At 39.7% G+C, this 15,579-nt stretch overlaps 1 long non-coding RNA gene across 1 annotated transcript in view; it reads right to left on the bottom strand.

Moving 5' to 3' along the window:
* The window catches only part of LOC148185880 (uncharacterized), a 101,969-nt gene that overhangs the window by 69,776 nt on the left and 16,614 nt on the right, over window positions 1–15,579 (bottom strand). The window lies entirely within an intron of this gene.

The following is a 15,579-nucleotide window of genomic DNA, read 5'->3' as shown; positions in this document are numbered from 1 at the left end:
TGTGAAAAACAAATCTGTGTTTACATCAGCTGGAGGAGAGAGCAAGGTATTGTTAGTTCTGCAGCCAGTGGCTGGAGCTAACAGCTAATGGTGGTTACACTGAGTTACATTTTGAAGTACTATTGTGCAAGTATATCAAAAAGTCAAAAATTTTACAATTTCTGACACCTAAGCAAAGTCATTCTGCCAAAGAGAGTGTAGTTGAAAGGTCCTTTTTTTTGTAAATAAATAAATAAATAAATAAATTTCTAAAAGCCATTTCTAGCCAATGCAATGCAAAAATGCAGTAGGGTAAAATCTGTATGCAAGTTTCCTCATGACAACCATGTCGACCGCTTCTGGTGCGAATTATCAGTGTTGATGTGTTCATTAAAAAAAAAAGTGAATGTTGCCCAATGTTTCCTCCTAAATATTGCCTGTGTCCACTCCACAACAACAACTCAACCTATCCAGACAGAGAATGTCAGAGGCTAACATTAACTACACTACCAAATTTGATGCTAACGCTAGCTGTTGTGGTTCGTCCATTTCTGTGACCAACATATAATGATTATTTAATTAACAGGATACTTGGTGACCTCAAGCCATAAACTGTCCTGTATCTAGCTTTTGAGGAAGTCATTGCCGTGTCTGTTGTACAATATTGGGTATTCTTTGTCATTTTGCTGAGCTGTTGATTGTGTATGTTGTGTTTGATTAGCTGATGCCATCTCTTGACATCTGTAAATAATTTCTCATATTAAGTGCTCACAGAAAAATAAAATAGACCTGTTGGTGAATGGAAATGTCGCTTTAGAGAAAATACCAATTAAGAATTTTCAGCCCCCCGACAGCTGCAGCAAAAATTTTAAGTGGCCTGATAACAGAATGTGAGTTCAGTCAAGTTCAATCAGCTGCCTGCGTGTCATTTCTAATTCTACCGTAACATCAAGGGTCCTTTACAAACTCGTCACCTCAGAGGGGATGCTCAAGTTATCAAATCAAAAGCCAAAGTTGCTTTTCAGCAACTCTGAAAAAAGCCTGTCATGACTTGTGTTATCACAGTGGGTGAAATCTCGCTGTGTGAAGGGAAGCGTTTTGATGTAAATCAGCAGGCAAAATGGTCACTTTATTTTGAAATGCACAGCTCTGCAACAGATTTATCCCTGCTTTGTAGTTTCTCGTTGAATTGTTTCAAAATGATTGTCTTTTTTATTTCACTCTGCCTTCCACAACGAGAGCGCCATCTGTTATCCTCATGTTGACCCATTCTGAGTCCAATCTTCTTTTTTCTTCTTTTTTTTAAATGAAACAATCCTGTTTATCCTTTGAGAAAAAGTGTTAAAACTTGCTCCTCCTGAAAATGCTCCAAAATTACAAGGTGGTGCTTCATCACAGAAACATACAACAATTGTCTAACTAGATAGACAACAGCACATTGAGCTGCAAGTAGAGTCAAAATCTGTGCTCTCTGCTTGCAATAATTACTCAGATCTGACAGACAATATAGTTTTCTTAAGATTCTGCCTGACTTGCAATTCCTTTAGCTATCGCCATCTGTGATGGCGAATACATGTCCATAAATCCACTTATTTATCATGAAAAAGATTCTTCTTTAAACTTGTCTACAGAACACACTGTCTAAATTTTGCAATATATTTAGGCTACAAACATTTCCCAGCTCTCCCTCTGCCTTGTCAATGCAGCTGCTGCCCTACATCGGTCACCTCCACCGTAGCATCCACCTGCAGGCTCCGAATCATCACTCCTCAATATCTCATGTGAAGGTATGCACGGGGAGTGAGGAGGACAAAGATGCCAAACTCTTTGCTTTGCTGTAATAAACTTTTCAAAAGTGAGCTGTCTGACTGAGCTACTATAAACTGTCAACTGCTGCAACAAAAACAATCACAATCACGTCCATCTTTGTTCAGCGCGCCTGTCTTCTAGCCCTTGCATACCATCAAATTAATACAGCACGACTGTTGTGACCAAAAAGATTTCACAAAAACAATATTATCGTGATATCTAAAGAAAATTTGAAAAAAAACAAACAACTATCATTCAAATTAATCTTAAACTTTGTTTATTGTGCATTTTTTCTCTTTTTTGCCAAATAAATTACACCAAAATTTGAGAGCCAGGAGAGAGTCTGAAACCATAACTATACAAAAGCTACAAAAAGAGCAATTACACTTTATGGGTAGTGAAAAGGCAACCAGATGGTGTTGGAGGAGGGAGACAAAGTGAGAACGTAAACAAGCAGAAATTATCTAACAGGCGCTGGATTATTTCCATGATATCATCATAAGTGTATTATTTACATGATTTCAATATTTGATTTCTAAATACCACCGCTGTCGTCAATACAACTATATAGTGATCATCCCCTAGCCTCCACTAAAAAAGTTTCACGTTGGTCAGAGGGTAATTAGCATATATATTATTTCAAAGGGGGTACATTATTAAAAAAAAAACTTTGAGAAACATTGCATTACATGACCTTACAACCTGCTGCCCCTAAGTCCTGTATGGACACAAAACCTCCCATAAATTACAACATGGTTCATAAAATTATCCCACCTACAAATTTTCCAATATTACATATAACTCTGTTGTCTAGATGAGAGCTTCTTAAATGATTTTAGCTGAGGACCCCAGTGAGATATTTGCCTCCCTTGCTCTGGGAAACAGGCTTATTAAAAAATTTCATATCATCGTCATAAAGGGACCCACCAGCAACAAGCCTGTAAGTCGATTTGGATCTCAACCCACAGCTCAAAAAGTGCTGCTCCAGACTACTGTGAAGGATTTTCCATGCTTTTTTTTAATGCATTGCTGACACATCTCAATTTCTAAATGCTTCTCTTTCAGGAAATTACAAGAAAAAAAAATAATGTTTCCACACTGGAGGCAGTAGTGTAATCAAGAGGCTATCCACCTGACAGATAGAGAAATAAGATGATTTGGAAAACAGATATCACTCTTGTTTCTTTGTTTCTTTAATGGACCTTGGTTTTCCCTTTGTAATGTACTTTGCTTGCTGTAAACACTGCTGGTTGTCAGCGTCTGTCAAACATAGTTGCACTGAATGACTCTGTTATGCAGCCAGCTATCCTTTTCTAAACACCGAGTCTGTGAAATGTGTTGCACCGAGAACAGAGAGATGAGTGCCGCCTAAAGCGTCTTTCTCATGTTTCACAAGGAGCGTGAGTTTCCTTCAAACAACAAGCCTCGTTCTTTTTTACCAACGGCGTCCTCTGGCAAAACGACAAACATTCTCTGCGTATCAAAAAGGCTGTGACACCGCTGGCCCCAGCGTGTCCAAACAGTTTGACATTTCCAGGGTCAATGCCAGAATCCTGGTTGGTATCTGAGTCACTTCAGAGGAGTTGCAGGAGTGGCCGGAGGTGGGGGAGCAGCAAAATACAGAAAACCTCACTTTCAAAGCTTTGATTTCTTTCAAGAGATTCAAATGAAGTAAAGGCAGGCAATTCTCTCTCTTCTTTTTTCTTTTTTTTTGCTGCAGTCATTACAAGAGCACATCAAAGGAATCTCCTCCTCTCACCATATGTTGTATAGTTTCATAATCTAATGAGGGTTTTGTAATTACACAGTGCACCAGGGGAATGGAGCTCATTGATTCTCTGGGAGAAGATATTTCATTTAATTTCATTTCATTTAATCGTTTTACATAACAAAAGGACTTGTCAGAATTACATGTTGGGGAGAGAATTACAGATGTGAATGTAAATCACTCCGATATGAAGTCTTCCAAAACTTGAAACGTAGAGAATGTCGTTTGCAAAAGGTACCAACATACAGGATATTTTTCATCTGATCATGTAATTTGTTTTCCCGATGCAACGCAGTAGTCTGTATGACATTTCAATACAGGCATGATATACAGCTAATGAATGCTGTTTTTTTTATGGATGCGCCTCGCACCCAGCAATAGGAAATCCTCTGATGCATTCATCAAGCCATCAAATGACGAATGAGACACTGGCTGTGCTGGAATTATTTATATGTTTCTGCGGGTGTAATAAAGGCTGGAGCTGTGAGAAGTGTTGATTCACAGTAGCCTTCTCACTGCTGTGTGTTGAAATCCTTTTAAGCCAAGCCTGGGAACTCCAGTCTGAAACTTTACTTTGTCTCAGCTGTGAAACCTCCATCTTCTCCAGTCGTGACCAGAATGCAAACAAACAGCGGCTTACGGAAACAATTGCCTGAAGTCTTTATTTTATCTATCCAGCTATCCATCTCAATAATAGTACTGAACATCACAATATCATTCTAATTTTTATAAACATCTGTGTAACTGTTTGCATGTGTATCAGTCATCAAGGATCAAAAGTGGCGGGTCACGTTCAAAGTTTAACTCAAAGCAGTTTTACTCAACCAGTTCCTTTACAGTTTACATCCATGTCTGTCCAGACTCATGTCGCCATGACAGTAGACAAAGCTACAACTTCTAACACATGGATGCCTAATGCATCAGGCAGCACAGAGGATCTATACAATTAGCACAGTTTCATCTGACAAAATGTCTTATGAAACTGAATAATGGCCAGAAAAGTATTTTTGCAGAACATCATGATGTCACAGTAAAGCTGACCCTTGACCTTTTGGATATAAAATATCATTACTTCATCATTTTATCCTATCCGATATTTGCGTGAAATTTTCCCTTAATTAGCCAGCCCATTCTCATTCCCAGGCTGTTGAATGCTGGCACACCCTTGTGTGTGTAAGAACAACGCCAAAGAACACTTTGGTGTGTAAATGAGAGCCATCACCCCTCGATTCCACCGGCAGTATGACAATGGCATTACATCTGCAGCGCTGTTTTGCTACGTCCTCCACATGGCTCTATGTCCCACCGAAAGCGTCTGTGAGTGTTTCAGAAGCAGAGCGTCCTGCCAGCTCATACTGCAGACTTGTGCCTTTTTTGTCATTTTTCCTTAATTTTATGGTCATTTTCCTTGATTTTTGTGATTCTAACATGGCACTTGTTACGTACGTGCTGCAGCCTACAGTCCAGCCAGAAACAAAGTAGATCAAAGAATTTTGGCCTTGCAACAGTCAAAAAAATCATCTTGATAATTATACAGATCCGTCTACAAATAAATTCAGTCCAACATGGAACAGATAAAAGATTTGTGGCTGTGTTTTAATTAAAAACATATCAATCTTAATAATTATACAGATGAATAATTTAATTATAAACGAAATAGATACATAGAGGTTTCTAATTGTGTTTTTGTTAAAAATACAGTGCTGCTGTTAATTATGACCTACTTCTGTCTATTTCATACACAGTGAATGTTAGCAGGAGCATTAATTCTCCTACTGGACAGAATACAAAGGGCTGGTGGAAGGAGAAGTAGCTTATATTGTCGAAGTTATGTTTCAGTTAAGTTAAACATGATCCTGAGTCCGTGCAGGGCGTTTTATTTTGAAAACTGGTTGGATGCAACGCTGCTTGACTTCCTGCCTGGTACTATCTGCTCGGTGCGGCTTGACGCATCTGCTGTCTGTGTCCAGCAAAAATAGACTCACCACGTATTTTATGCGGAGCAGAGTTGCCAGCCGCTTCTGGGATGCTGCTGAGACGCTCTGAGGCACGCCCGGTAGACTAATGAGCATTGTCTAGAATGTCCACAATCATCTCAGGAGGCATTGCCGTGGCCGTAACTTGCCGTTGATGGATCCAGTGGAATTTAGGGGTCAGGCTTTCAACTAACTCCAGTGAAACCCCATCTGCAGCAGTATTTGATGCTCAAAGCAAGTAATGTATAAAGAGTGAGAAAGCCTGCGTGGGCTGGCCAGGAGGGTGGAAAGATGGGTCAAACAAACGGATAACCCGGATGGACAAACGGACAACCCGAAAAAATAAAGCCTCAGGCCACAGCTGGTGGGGAGGCATAAAAAACAGCTGCCTGCTGCTTCTGGAAACACGGCTGATGAGAGCTGTGAGAATGAACCAAAACACCAAAGGTGCAGGTCCTAAAAGTAAAACAATGAGCATAAAGCTCAGAAGAGCTCAGCGGTACAGCATAATTCTCTGTATGTTTTCACTATAAGTTATTCCAGTCAAATTTCACATAATCATTTGATATTTTTAAGGGTTAGGGTTAGGGTTAGGGTTAACAATTTATTCGTGCAGCTTTAACCTATACATTTGTATATTTAAGATTTCCAGCTGCCAGAACATGGCAATGAAAACTGAACTTATTTGCCCATATCCACTGCAATTATTTGCATCACGTCTTCTTGCTTCCTCCTTAAACATTTTCAGACTATCCCATAATATCTTAAATCACCCCTCTAACACTTTGTATTTGAGTAGTGCAAATGAATATGATATAAATGTCTGCTTTCATTATGTACTTTTAATATAAAACAAATGATTATATTATATTACAGATTTGGTCATGCATTTTTAATATAATACATCATCCATCTGGCAAATTAGCACTCTCAAATTAGTGCACTCACTTTGTATATTGTAATTACAGTTCTTCTGACAGGTGCAGTGGATTTATGTTGGCCTGAACATCTGATTTTTACTACTGAGTTTTTCAACGGATTAACTGAAGTTTGAGCTTTTACATCTGATTTCTTTAACCCTTTGAAACTTGAATTTTTTGTGGTGCATTCAGATACCTTTCACAAGCTATTTGACACTTTGAAACCTGAGCAAATTCGTTAGATACTTCCAAAAAAACTGGGAAAAAAGGAAATGACCGACTTAGCAAGCAATGTCCCACAAATTGCAAGAAATTAGCTAAACTGGACAAGAATATTACCTTAAAATTGGTTTTAAAAAAGAGAGGAGGATTATTGGAAAATTAGCCAAAGGAACTATGGAAAAATGTCAAGAGAACTACATTTATAATTATAATTTCAATAATTTTATATTTAAAATAGCTGTGGCTATAATATATATATATATATATATATATATATATATATATATATATATATATATATATATATATTTAGAGAGAGAGAGAGAGAGACAGAGAGAGAGAGAGAGATACACTTTTTTCAGGTAATTTTCCTGTAACTTTTTTACTTTTTTATTGCAAATTTTTCGGGCCTCGTCTTTTTAAGTTACTCATTGCCCTATCCCCATGTTTGAAAGAAATAAAACCAATTTGATTTAATTTTTTGTGTCAAGCACTCTTTTGTGTCAAGCACTTATTACTATTCATTAATTTCTTTAACTGTGTGGGTGGACATTTGATGGGTTTCCTGAATCTTTTTCTTCGTTTGTAAATATATATATATATATAAATATATAAATATATGATTTAAAAGGGAAAAGATCATAGTTGGAAATAGAAAAATGTATAAGTACTTTAAATTAATCTGTAATCCAAGGTTTACAAGCCAGTTAAGTCTCGCTGTATCTGTGAAAAACTGGAACAGAGATTAAAATGTTCAGAATAAATATATAACGCATTACCCTATTTAATCAACAGGTGCTGTAGTTTCACCTGAGCAATTTAATTGGTCAAAGATGTGTTCACCATACTGATGATTTCCACACCCAACATTATAAAGAAAACTTTTAATTCAGACCACATGCATTGGTAACTGCTGCATAAATGCTGCAGCCTCCCCTGTGGATATTCTTTACTGTTATTATGGGTGTTACGGTGATGCATTCCAGTTGTACCCATTACTGTCATTAAGACTGCCCTCAGGAGTGTTATTGCTATATTTAGTTATCTGATATTTGATGAGGAATAGATCCCTGAGCACATATGCCGGCCAGAGCTGAAGTTATGAACAGTATCCGGTATTTTTCATGCCAATAAAATTGAGACATCTCTAATTAGCACCAAGATGGATCGCGCCTGTTTGCCGCGTTCCCCCGAGCTCTACGAAGCGTCCCTCACAGTGTTGGATTACATGTGGATAAGACAAAGGAAGCAGGGGATTCATCCTGTTTCTACACAACACCTTACTTACTGCGTCTCTGTGTCAAAGTATGTACATCCCCAACTAGGGCTGGGCAATATAAAGATATCATATCATATCAAGATATGAGACTATATATCGTCTTATATACTGGATATTGTTATATCGTTACGTGGAGTAAATTTGTGGGGTTTTTTTCCAAATTTTAAAGGTTGCATTACAGTAAAGAGATGTACTTTTCTCAATTTAATACTTGCCTTTACCGACTTGGTCATTATATATACACATTAGGAATGATTACTGATAAAAAATGGAATTGTGTTAATATTTTTTCAAAGTACCAATAGTGATAGCTATTGATATTTAGGGATGATATTCACACTCATAAGTTACCATACAGTAGTTTGCACTGTAAGTCACGCTGTCCACCATACATGTGCTGGATTCAAATAGTTTGCATAAACACAAGGGTTTAGCAAAATAAAGCTTGCCAAACTGAATGAAATTAAGTTGACAAGAGCAAGTGCATGCTTATATTGCACCCGATGAGTGCACATACATGTATTTTCTAAATATATTTGTATCTGTACAAGCTGCAGTAGTTTATAGGTGACTGATCATAAGATAATCAATCAATCATTTATATGTCACATGAAATCATGCGTCTTTAACTTGTGCACTGCAATTAGTCTTTATTTGCCTGTTCTTACATTATAGGCTGCTGCTTTATAATTGGCCTTGTTTTCAGATGGTTCTGGTAATTCATGGTTGAGCGAATGATCTAATTCTAGTTATAAACACACTTGCTTCTGTTATTTTACTAAATAAATCCTCCACAGACTCAGGGTACTCCTTGATATCACTGGATACTTCAACTGTCTCTGAAAGTGCTCCAGACACTGATTGGCTCCATCTCTTACTTGACTTGGGGCATGCGTCGAAGTTTGTTTACACATGCTGACCTCGACCTGAACAAGTGCAGCGACTCTGCTCTGCAGCTGCCTCTGAACAGCTCACATCACAGATCAAGAGCGTTTATTCCCCCTGTAGTGCACGGCAAGCAGGATTGGGACAGCACCTCACATTCGCCCTGTCACGCCAGTCACTCTTCACGATAAAGCAAACTCCTCCACTTCTCTCACAAGAATCCTCTGCTATTTCATGGTATCCCACAGGAAACTAGTACCAGCACAGAGGCTGTCCCGTTCATCATCCAACGCCTGTACAGTGGCTAGAGAGATGCTAGTTTGTCTGGTGCTCAGCTTATTTTCCTCCATGTTTACTGACATTTGAAAACATTTAAAAACCTCGACTTAGCTAACTAGCAGAAGTCGGCAGGAGAAGAGTATAAAGCGCAATGAGCTGATTTCCTCACCCCGATTAGTGATTGCCAGCTATACGCCACCACCATCTAACGGCAATTACAAAAAGAACCACCAATACTTGCAAAATAGACTTAAGAGTATAAATCTAGCATTTCCTCTGCCAGTGATTCACAGAGACGTCAATTTGAGGTGAACTTTGGGATGCGTATGATTCAGATGTTTTCAGTGTTACCACCAGCTGACCTTGAACAGCAACTACACTTTTGATGAATAAATCACAAAATTTCAAGCAATCAACCGACATTAAGGCAAAAACTAGGAGGTTGCAGCACCATCTAAGTTAATTTTATACCACAATGACGAGTATCAGCACCAGTTTTGTGGGAGAAAAAAAAGCTGTCAGAGCTTCTGGAGAAGTGAGCAGCTTCGCATTATGCTCCAGCGAGGTTTAGCAACCAAATTAAAGAGGCACAGATACAATGAACACCGAGGCATCTGGCGCTGCATAATGTCTGTAGAAATCAGTTTTCCTCAAAGCTGTCTCTTCATTGTCTGCCCGCTGACACAAATTTCTGACTCTATTGTGGAGCTAAAAATTGGTTGAAAACTGGTAAAAAGCAAGAGCAAATGAGATGCTGCTGAGAATTACATCAACTACAACAAAGCAGACAAATGGATGGCATTGATGATTTGAGTGAGCCATCAGTGTCATCAAACTTACCTGTATGCAGCGTAGAAAAGGCAGACAGCCACTAGATAAAGCATAGACATTTGCTTTGCCATTGTGTCTCCTACCACTATGACAATGTTATTATCTGGGCAGCCCGGGATGAATTTGCTATCATAAAACCGGCCCTGCAACAACAAAAGTGCGAGGAGATTGACAATAACCGAATAACACGTGAGTGAGAAAACACAGGCTTTTCATGAAAGCAAGTCATTTCAATAACTGTCAGATGTCTGGTGGCAAATCAGAACTGAACGAATGTGTCTTTTGTCAGTTTTGTCAGTGTCTTTGTTTCCTGACAGTGTCTTTATCTGACTGATCCAAACATGTCGTCTAGGTGTGCCTCTGTATTCATCAAGGCCCGGCTGAGATATTTTCTCCGAGTGTGAGTGTGCTATATATGCCGCGCAAGCTACAAAATCATAATAGAGTTTCTCTCTCAATTCCCTTGTGGTGGCTTTTCTTATTTTACTCATTCAATTATAAAGACTAAAATATGGGATTAGATATTTTCGGGGCTCTTTTTCCTCAGCGCACAATCCATTTTATTCCTTGCAATTTCACGCTTTGTGGAATTTTCCAGTCACAAGTTAATTAATCAGGTAGAGATGGTGGGGTTACTTCATCTCAAGACTAAATGACCCATATTTAGCACAAAGAAAAACTTCGCTGAGGTATGTGAAGAACAAAAAGCAGCTCTGGAAGCCAGGCCCTTAGTGTTTGGCGGCAATGGTCCCCGTTTCATCTCAGGGCCGCTCTTAACGAGATAAACCCTCTCCTGACAGTGACCTGAGATGAAAGTAGGAGGCACAAAGCCCGCAAGAGTTCAGGGAAAGTTCGTCAATGCCGCACCTACCCGCCCACTCACCCCGCCTAAACCTGTCTCAACCCCAGGCTTGGTGCTGCTGGGGAGGGAAGTGGGTGGGGCGGCGGAGTGCGGTGGTGCACTAGAAAAGTTCCTTCGCCTCGATAACAACTTTGTGGTTGATCCCACAAGGAGGCCTCGCTAGGTGCTAAAGATGCCGGGATTGACGGCTCTAATCTTGCCGACTCTCTCCGTCTCCCTCGAACTTGGCCTCTTCTTTTGTTCTTTAAGCCCCGGATTCTCTTGTTTCTACAACTCTATTTGGACGCAGCGCTGGTTTCTGGAGAAGGGAGGGCGGGGAGGATGCTGCTGAAGGAGCCACAGAAGCGGAACAGAGGATGCTGCCACGGTTGAGGCAGTAGAGGTTCGACGTCCTCTAAAGGGACAAACTGGTGTGTGTCAACCTGCTGACCCATGTGAATGACTGGGATTTTGATCAGTTGTTTTCTCCTGACGTACAAAATGAAAATAAAACACAAATACGATAAATGGAAACACTCTACCATCAGATAAGTGGTAATTTAGTGGTTCTCGGTCTGGCTGCTTTTCATTCCCGCTGTCTAATCAGGGAATATTTTACACCTGGGATACAAGTTGAATGCAATTAACTACCTGCAGAGGCAGAATAAAAAGGCAGCACTACTCTGGGATCTGGTGCATTAATATCTACGGGCCGGATAAAAACTAATTTGTTTTGGCTGACACAGGAACATTTTGTTAACAGCAAATTGTTTTATTGAAAGGGTTGTGTAAAGGTGCATCCAAGAAGTGATTCTGAAGATAACAAGTCATTGTCAGTGTTTTCATCCTTTTCCTTTATGTCAGGGCAGAGAGGTATAAATGGACTGCATTTATATAGTGATTTTCAAGTCTTAAGGGAGAAATTTGCCATGTTTTAAGAGGATATCCTGTTAGTGTTGATGGTACATGCATTTCACTGAAGCAACACATTCTCCAGTGTGTGCTATATTGACAAACAACCTGATTTTTTTCTTCTTGCACAGCCCTTTTTACAGTTCCTACATATACATGGTTGCATTGCACATGAGCTCCTGATGCTCAACCCCCAAATACTCCCCAAACCTGCCAAGCATGTGGAGGAAAGGAAAAGAAAAGGCGTCTAACATAACGTACTCCACAGTGCGACTGGAACACCAGGAAACACGTCATTAATCTAATAGCTATAGTGTTAGAACCAACAAACATCACTCAATGTTTTTTTTTATATTCTGACCATAGTCTCCAGCACACCCTAAGAGAGGATCAAAACTTTCACACACAGTATACACAACTGAATCAGCTACTACACTGTAAAAAATATCCTGGTAAAATCCTCTGTCTGCACCCTAAATAAAAGATGCTATTCTCACTGGTGGACACCCAGCTAGACAAGAAGGAAGATTTGTTTTTGGATGCATGTAGAGCACACCCCCTGAATACCCAGAGGTAGAGACTAGAAACATCAGCTGAAATAGCTTGAAGTTCTTCCATGTAGCACTGACTTCACCAGTTCATGGAAGTACAGCAGGTTTTGAAGTACCCCCAAACTCGAAGTTTCGAAGTTAATGCAGAAAAAAGGCAAAGCTCTCTTTTTGAGCCCGATTAGAACAGGTACTAGCATGCATTTTGGTGATCTGAAATGCAAGTGCACGGCCAAGATGCATGGTTTTTCACACCTGTGCCTATCATGCATCTTCAGTTGAGCAATTGTTTTTCAGATTTCGTTACTGCCCCGTGCACAGTTATTATGTCAACTAGCTGCTCTTCAGAATGCTTGCTATTTAAGTTAGCAGTTGTGTCTGTACAGCTGAAGATATCACTGTCAGCAGAATTCAACGCGTCTCTTTCTGTAGAGCAAAACGAAGGACAGTCACACACTTTGTCCAACTTGAATTGGGTAAGTGACTGCACATCACTGCACTGTCACCAAAACAACCACCATGTCCTGCACTGATGATGTAGTCCTTTTTGGAGACTATGATAAGACGATGAGTGATTTAGTTTCTAACTTACTAGAAGTAACTGAGCCTCTGGGGTTGACATGACACCCTCATTTAGGAGAGAACTTACACATAACTGATGGAACCAAGTGCTTGTCATTTATCAATGGAACATTTTCATTTATGTTGTTTTTTTGTTAGCCAGATTTTTTACTTTCCCATAACTTTAACGTGGAACTTGTTTCACATTTAAGTCCTGTCTTGTCTTTGTCCTATGTAAAGCACTTTTTAATTGCCTTGTTGTTGATAGAGGTGCTGTACAAAAAACTTGCCTTGCCTAAAAAAAAGTTCATGTGATTCTTCTCATTAAGCCTTAAATCTGGCAGTATTTCAAATCTGACAGATTAAACCTCAGTCCACTAAATGCATACATACACAACCATGTCATTTTCCTGAATTAGACAATTAATCTGAAGAGCTGCACCGATGTCAGCATGAATATGCACTCCAGTGAAGTCATGTTTGCCATTAGTTGTACTGTACAACACGGCAGCACCTCATTAACAGTGTTTGAGGAGTTGGATAACAGGGTTGCTAATGAATACGTCCCCTGCTGCTCGAATCAACATATGGGAAAATGACAGTAAATCTCAACCCCCTCCAAACACTAACCCTTTGTTCACTATCTATTCATGAGAATGTGAAGCCATGGGATTTATTAGAGGCACAGCTCTCCTGCTCTGATCCCCTCTCTCCAGCAGACAGACAGTTTGTTTTGCAGGCAGAAACCTTGGCGAGCTGCAGTGCTCAAGTGGACACCCGGCTGCTACTGTGATACATTAATGACCGCTCATTTCCGTGCCGCGCCGACTCTCTCATGGAGAGCGCTGCATGGTAAGCACCTGTAAGCATCAGCCAAATGACAGGATATCACCTCATCCTCACAAATACCAACACACACAATGGACAGACAGAGAACCAAACTGAGCCACTGAAAATGCCCTGAATGGTTTACCCTCTCCATGTTGCCAAAGGCAAGCTTGCTAAGGTATGTCCTACGGATCACAATAATGACCCAGCCCATGAAAAATACAAATATTCTCCAGTATTCTCCTTCATGTTTTGGATCTGCACCCAACTGCATGCAGTCTTGGACCAAAGTACATATAAGGACTATTAAGCACAAGCCATCGCTGCTTATTTCTGGTAAACCCGGCCGTGCCTGTTGATCAAATAACATGTAAACGGTTGCAGCAAACTGGAAGGGCCCAGGTGACATTGACATGATAGACAAATGAGGGATATTAGTTTTAATAAAGCTGGTAGATAAAACACTTTTCGCAGTTCAGTCATAGATTTAGTTACAGATTTCATTCATGACTTAATTTAATAATTAGGGACAGTTAGGGGTGATCTATATTACTGCTTTGCTTGTTGCTGTGTTTTTCATGAAGAATGGGTAAAAAAATAGTTTTTCAGTCATGCTGTGGTCCAGGGATGGCAATGTTGGCCTGTCGGCCCACCACTTTTATCCTGGCTGAAATATTTCAATACTAACTGGATTGCCATGAAATTTGGCACAGACATTCATGTTCCCTCAAGGATGGATTGTAATAGCTTTTGTGATCCCTTCACTTTTCATTTAGTACCATAAAAATCTGAAGAAATTGCCCAGTATTGTAACTTATTGACTTACTCTTTTTTTTTTAAAAGAAACAGCAGGATGGAAACTGATAACTCTCTTAAGCAGCACTTTACTGTTCTCTACACTCAGCTTCATAACATGGATGTAAGGAGGGAAAGGAAAACAAGCTTGGAGTTGGGAATTAGAAGATGTTAGCATGCTAACATACTAAACCACATTGACTGAAACTGGATACAAATCATTTTCATTGTGAGCATGTTAGCATGCTGATGTTAGCATTCAGCTACCTATGCATCCAATTATTTTAGAGTATTCGAGTATGGGTGCGAGTCCAACCCTGGAGTCTCAGTCTCTAACTGATGATTCAAATCTCCAACTTTCAGGGGGCAACCCTAACATTGGCCATTAACAGACAACAAATTCAATTTGAAACTCACCTATTGAGCAACTAGGCTCCAATTAGTCTAAAAAACCACACATTCCAAGTTAACGGAGGAAAAATCTGCTTCATGTCACTGCAGTAAAATATGTTAGACGCAGCACTGAAGGACAGTCTTCGAAATCCAGTTCTGTTCTCCTTGCGGTGAGTTCAACATCTGACTGATTAGCAAGAGCCTACACAGCAGTGACGGCTTACATCTGACACTGAGCCGTTTAACAGTTGAAACAAAAACTCATACCGACTCTGTCATTGAACCAGTCAATAACATTCAGCTGTTTGATGCAAACAATTTGTTGACTCTCACCAATTGTTCCCCAGTACGGAGCTCAGACTTCTGCAGCAGGTATCGCATGATAAACAGAGACAAAGTGACAGAGGGGCAGGGAGGTGCTGAGCGAAGCAATACACTGCACAAAGCTCTAAGATGACATAAGATTTTACCCATATTAAATAAAGGAGAAAAAGAGAGGATTCTAGCACACTGTCCAATTTCTTTCACAAAAACTTAAGCTTAAAGCTTAAAGATTTTTGCACGCAACTGGAGAGTGTGCGGGGATTCTCTCTTTTTCTCATCAATGGACATTTTCCTCCTATGCACCTGTCCACAAATTTTTGGAAGGTGTGCATGAGCCTCAATATTCAAGTTTTTAGCCTTTGAAATAGAACCAATTCCAGCACTTGAGTGCTCATGCCTATCCCTGTAACTGATTTGTATGTATTAAGT

Source organism: Plectropomus leopardus, chromosome 22, assembly GCF_026936395.1.
Source record: "Plectropomus leopardus strain MGB_pleo_1.0 chromosome 22, ASM2693639v1, whole genome shotgun sequence".
Classification (NCBI taxonomy): domain Eukaryota; kingdom Metazoa; phylum Chordata; class Actinopteri; order Perciformes; family Serranidae; genus Plectropomus; species Plectropomus leopardus.
Note: the sequence above shows the minus strand (reverse complement) of the source record. Positions and strands in the feature narration are given on the sequence as shown.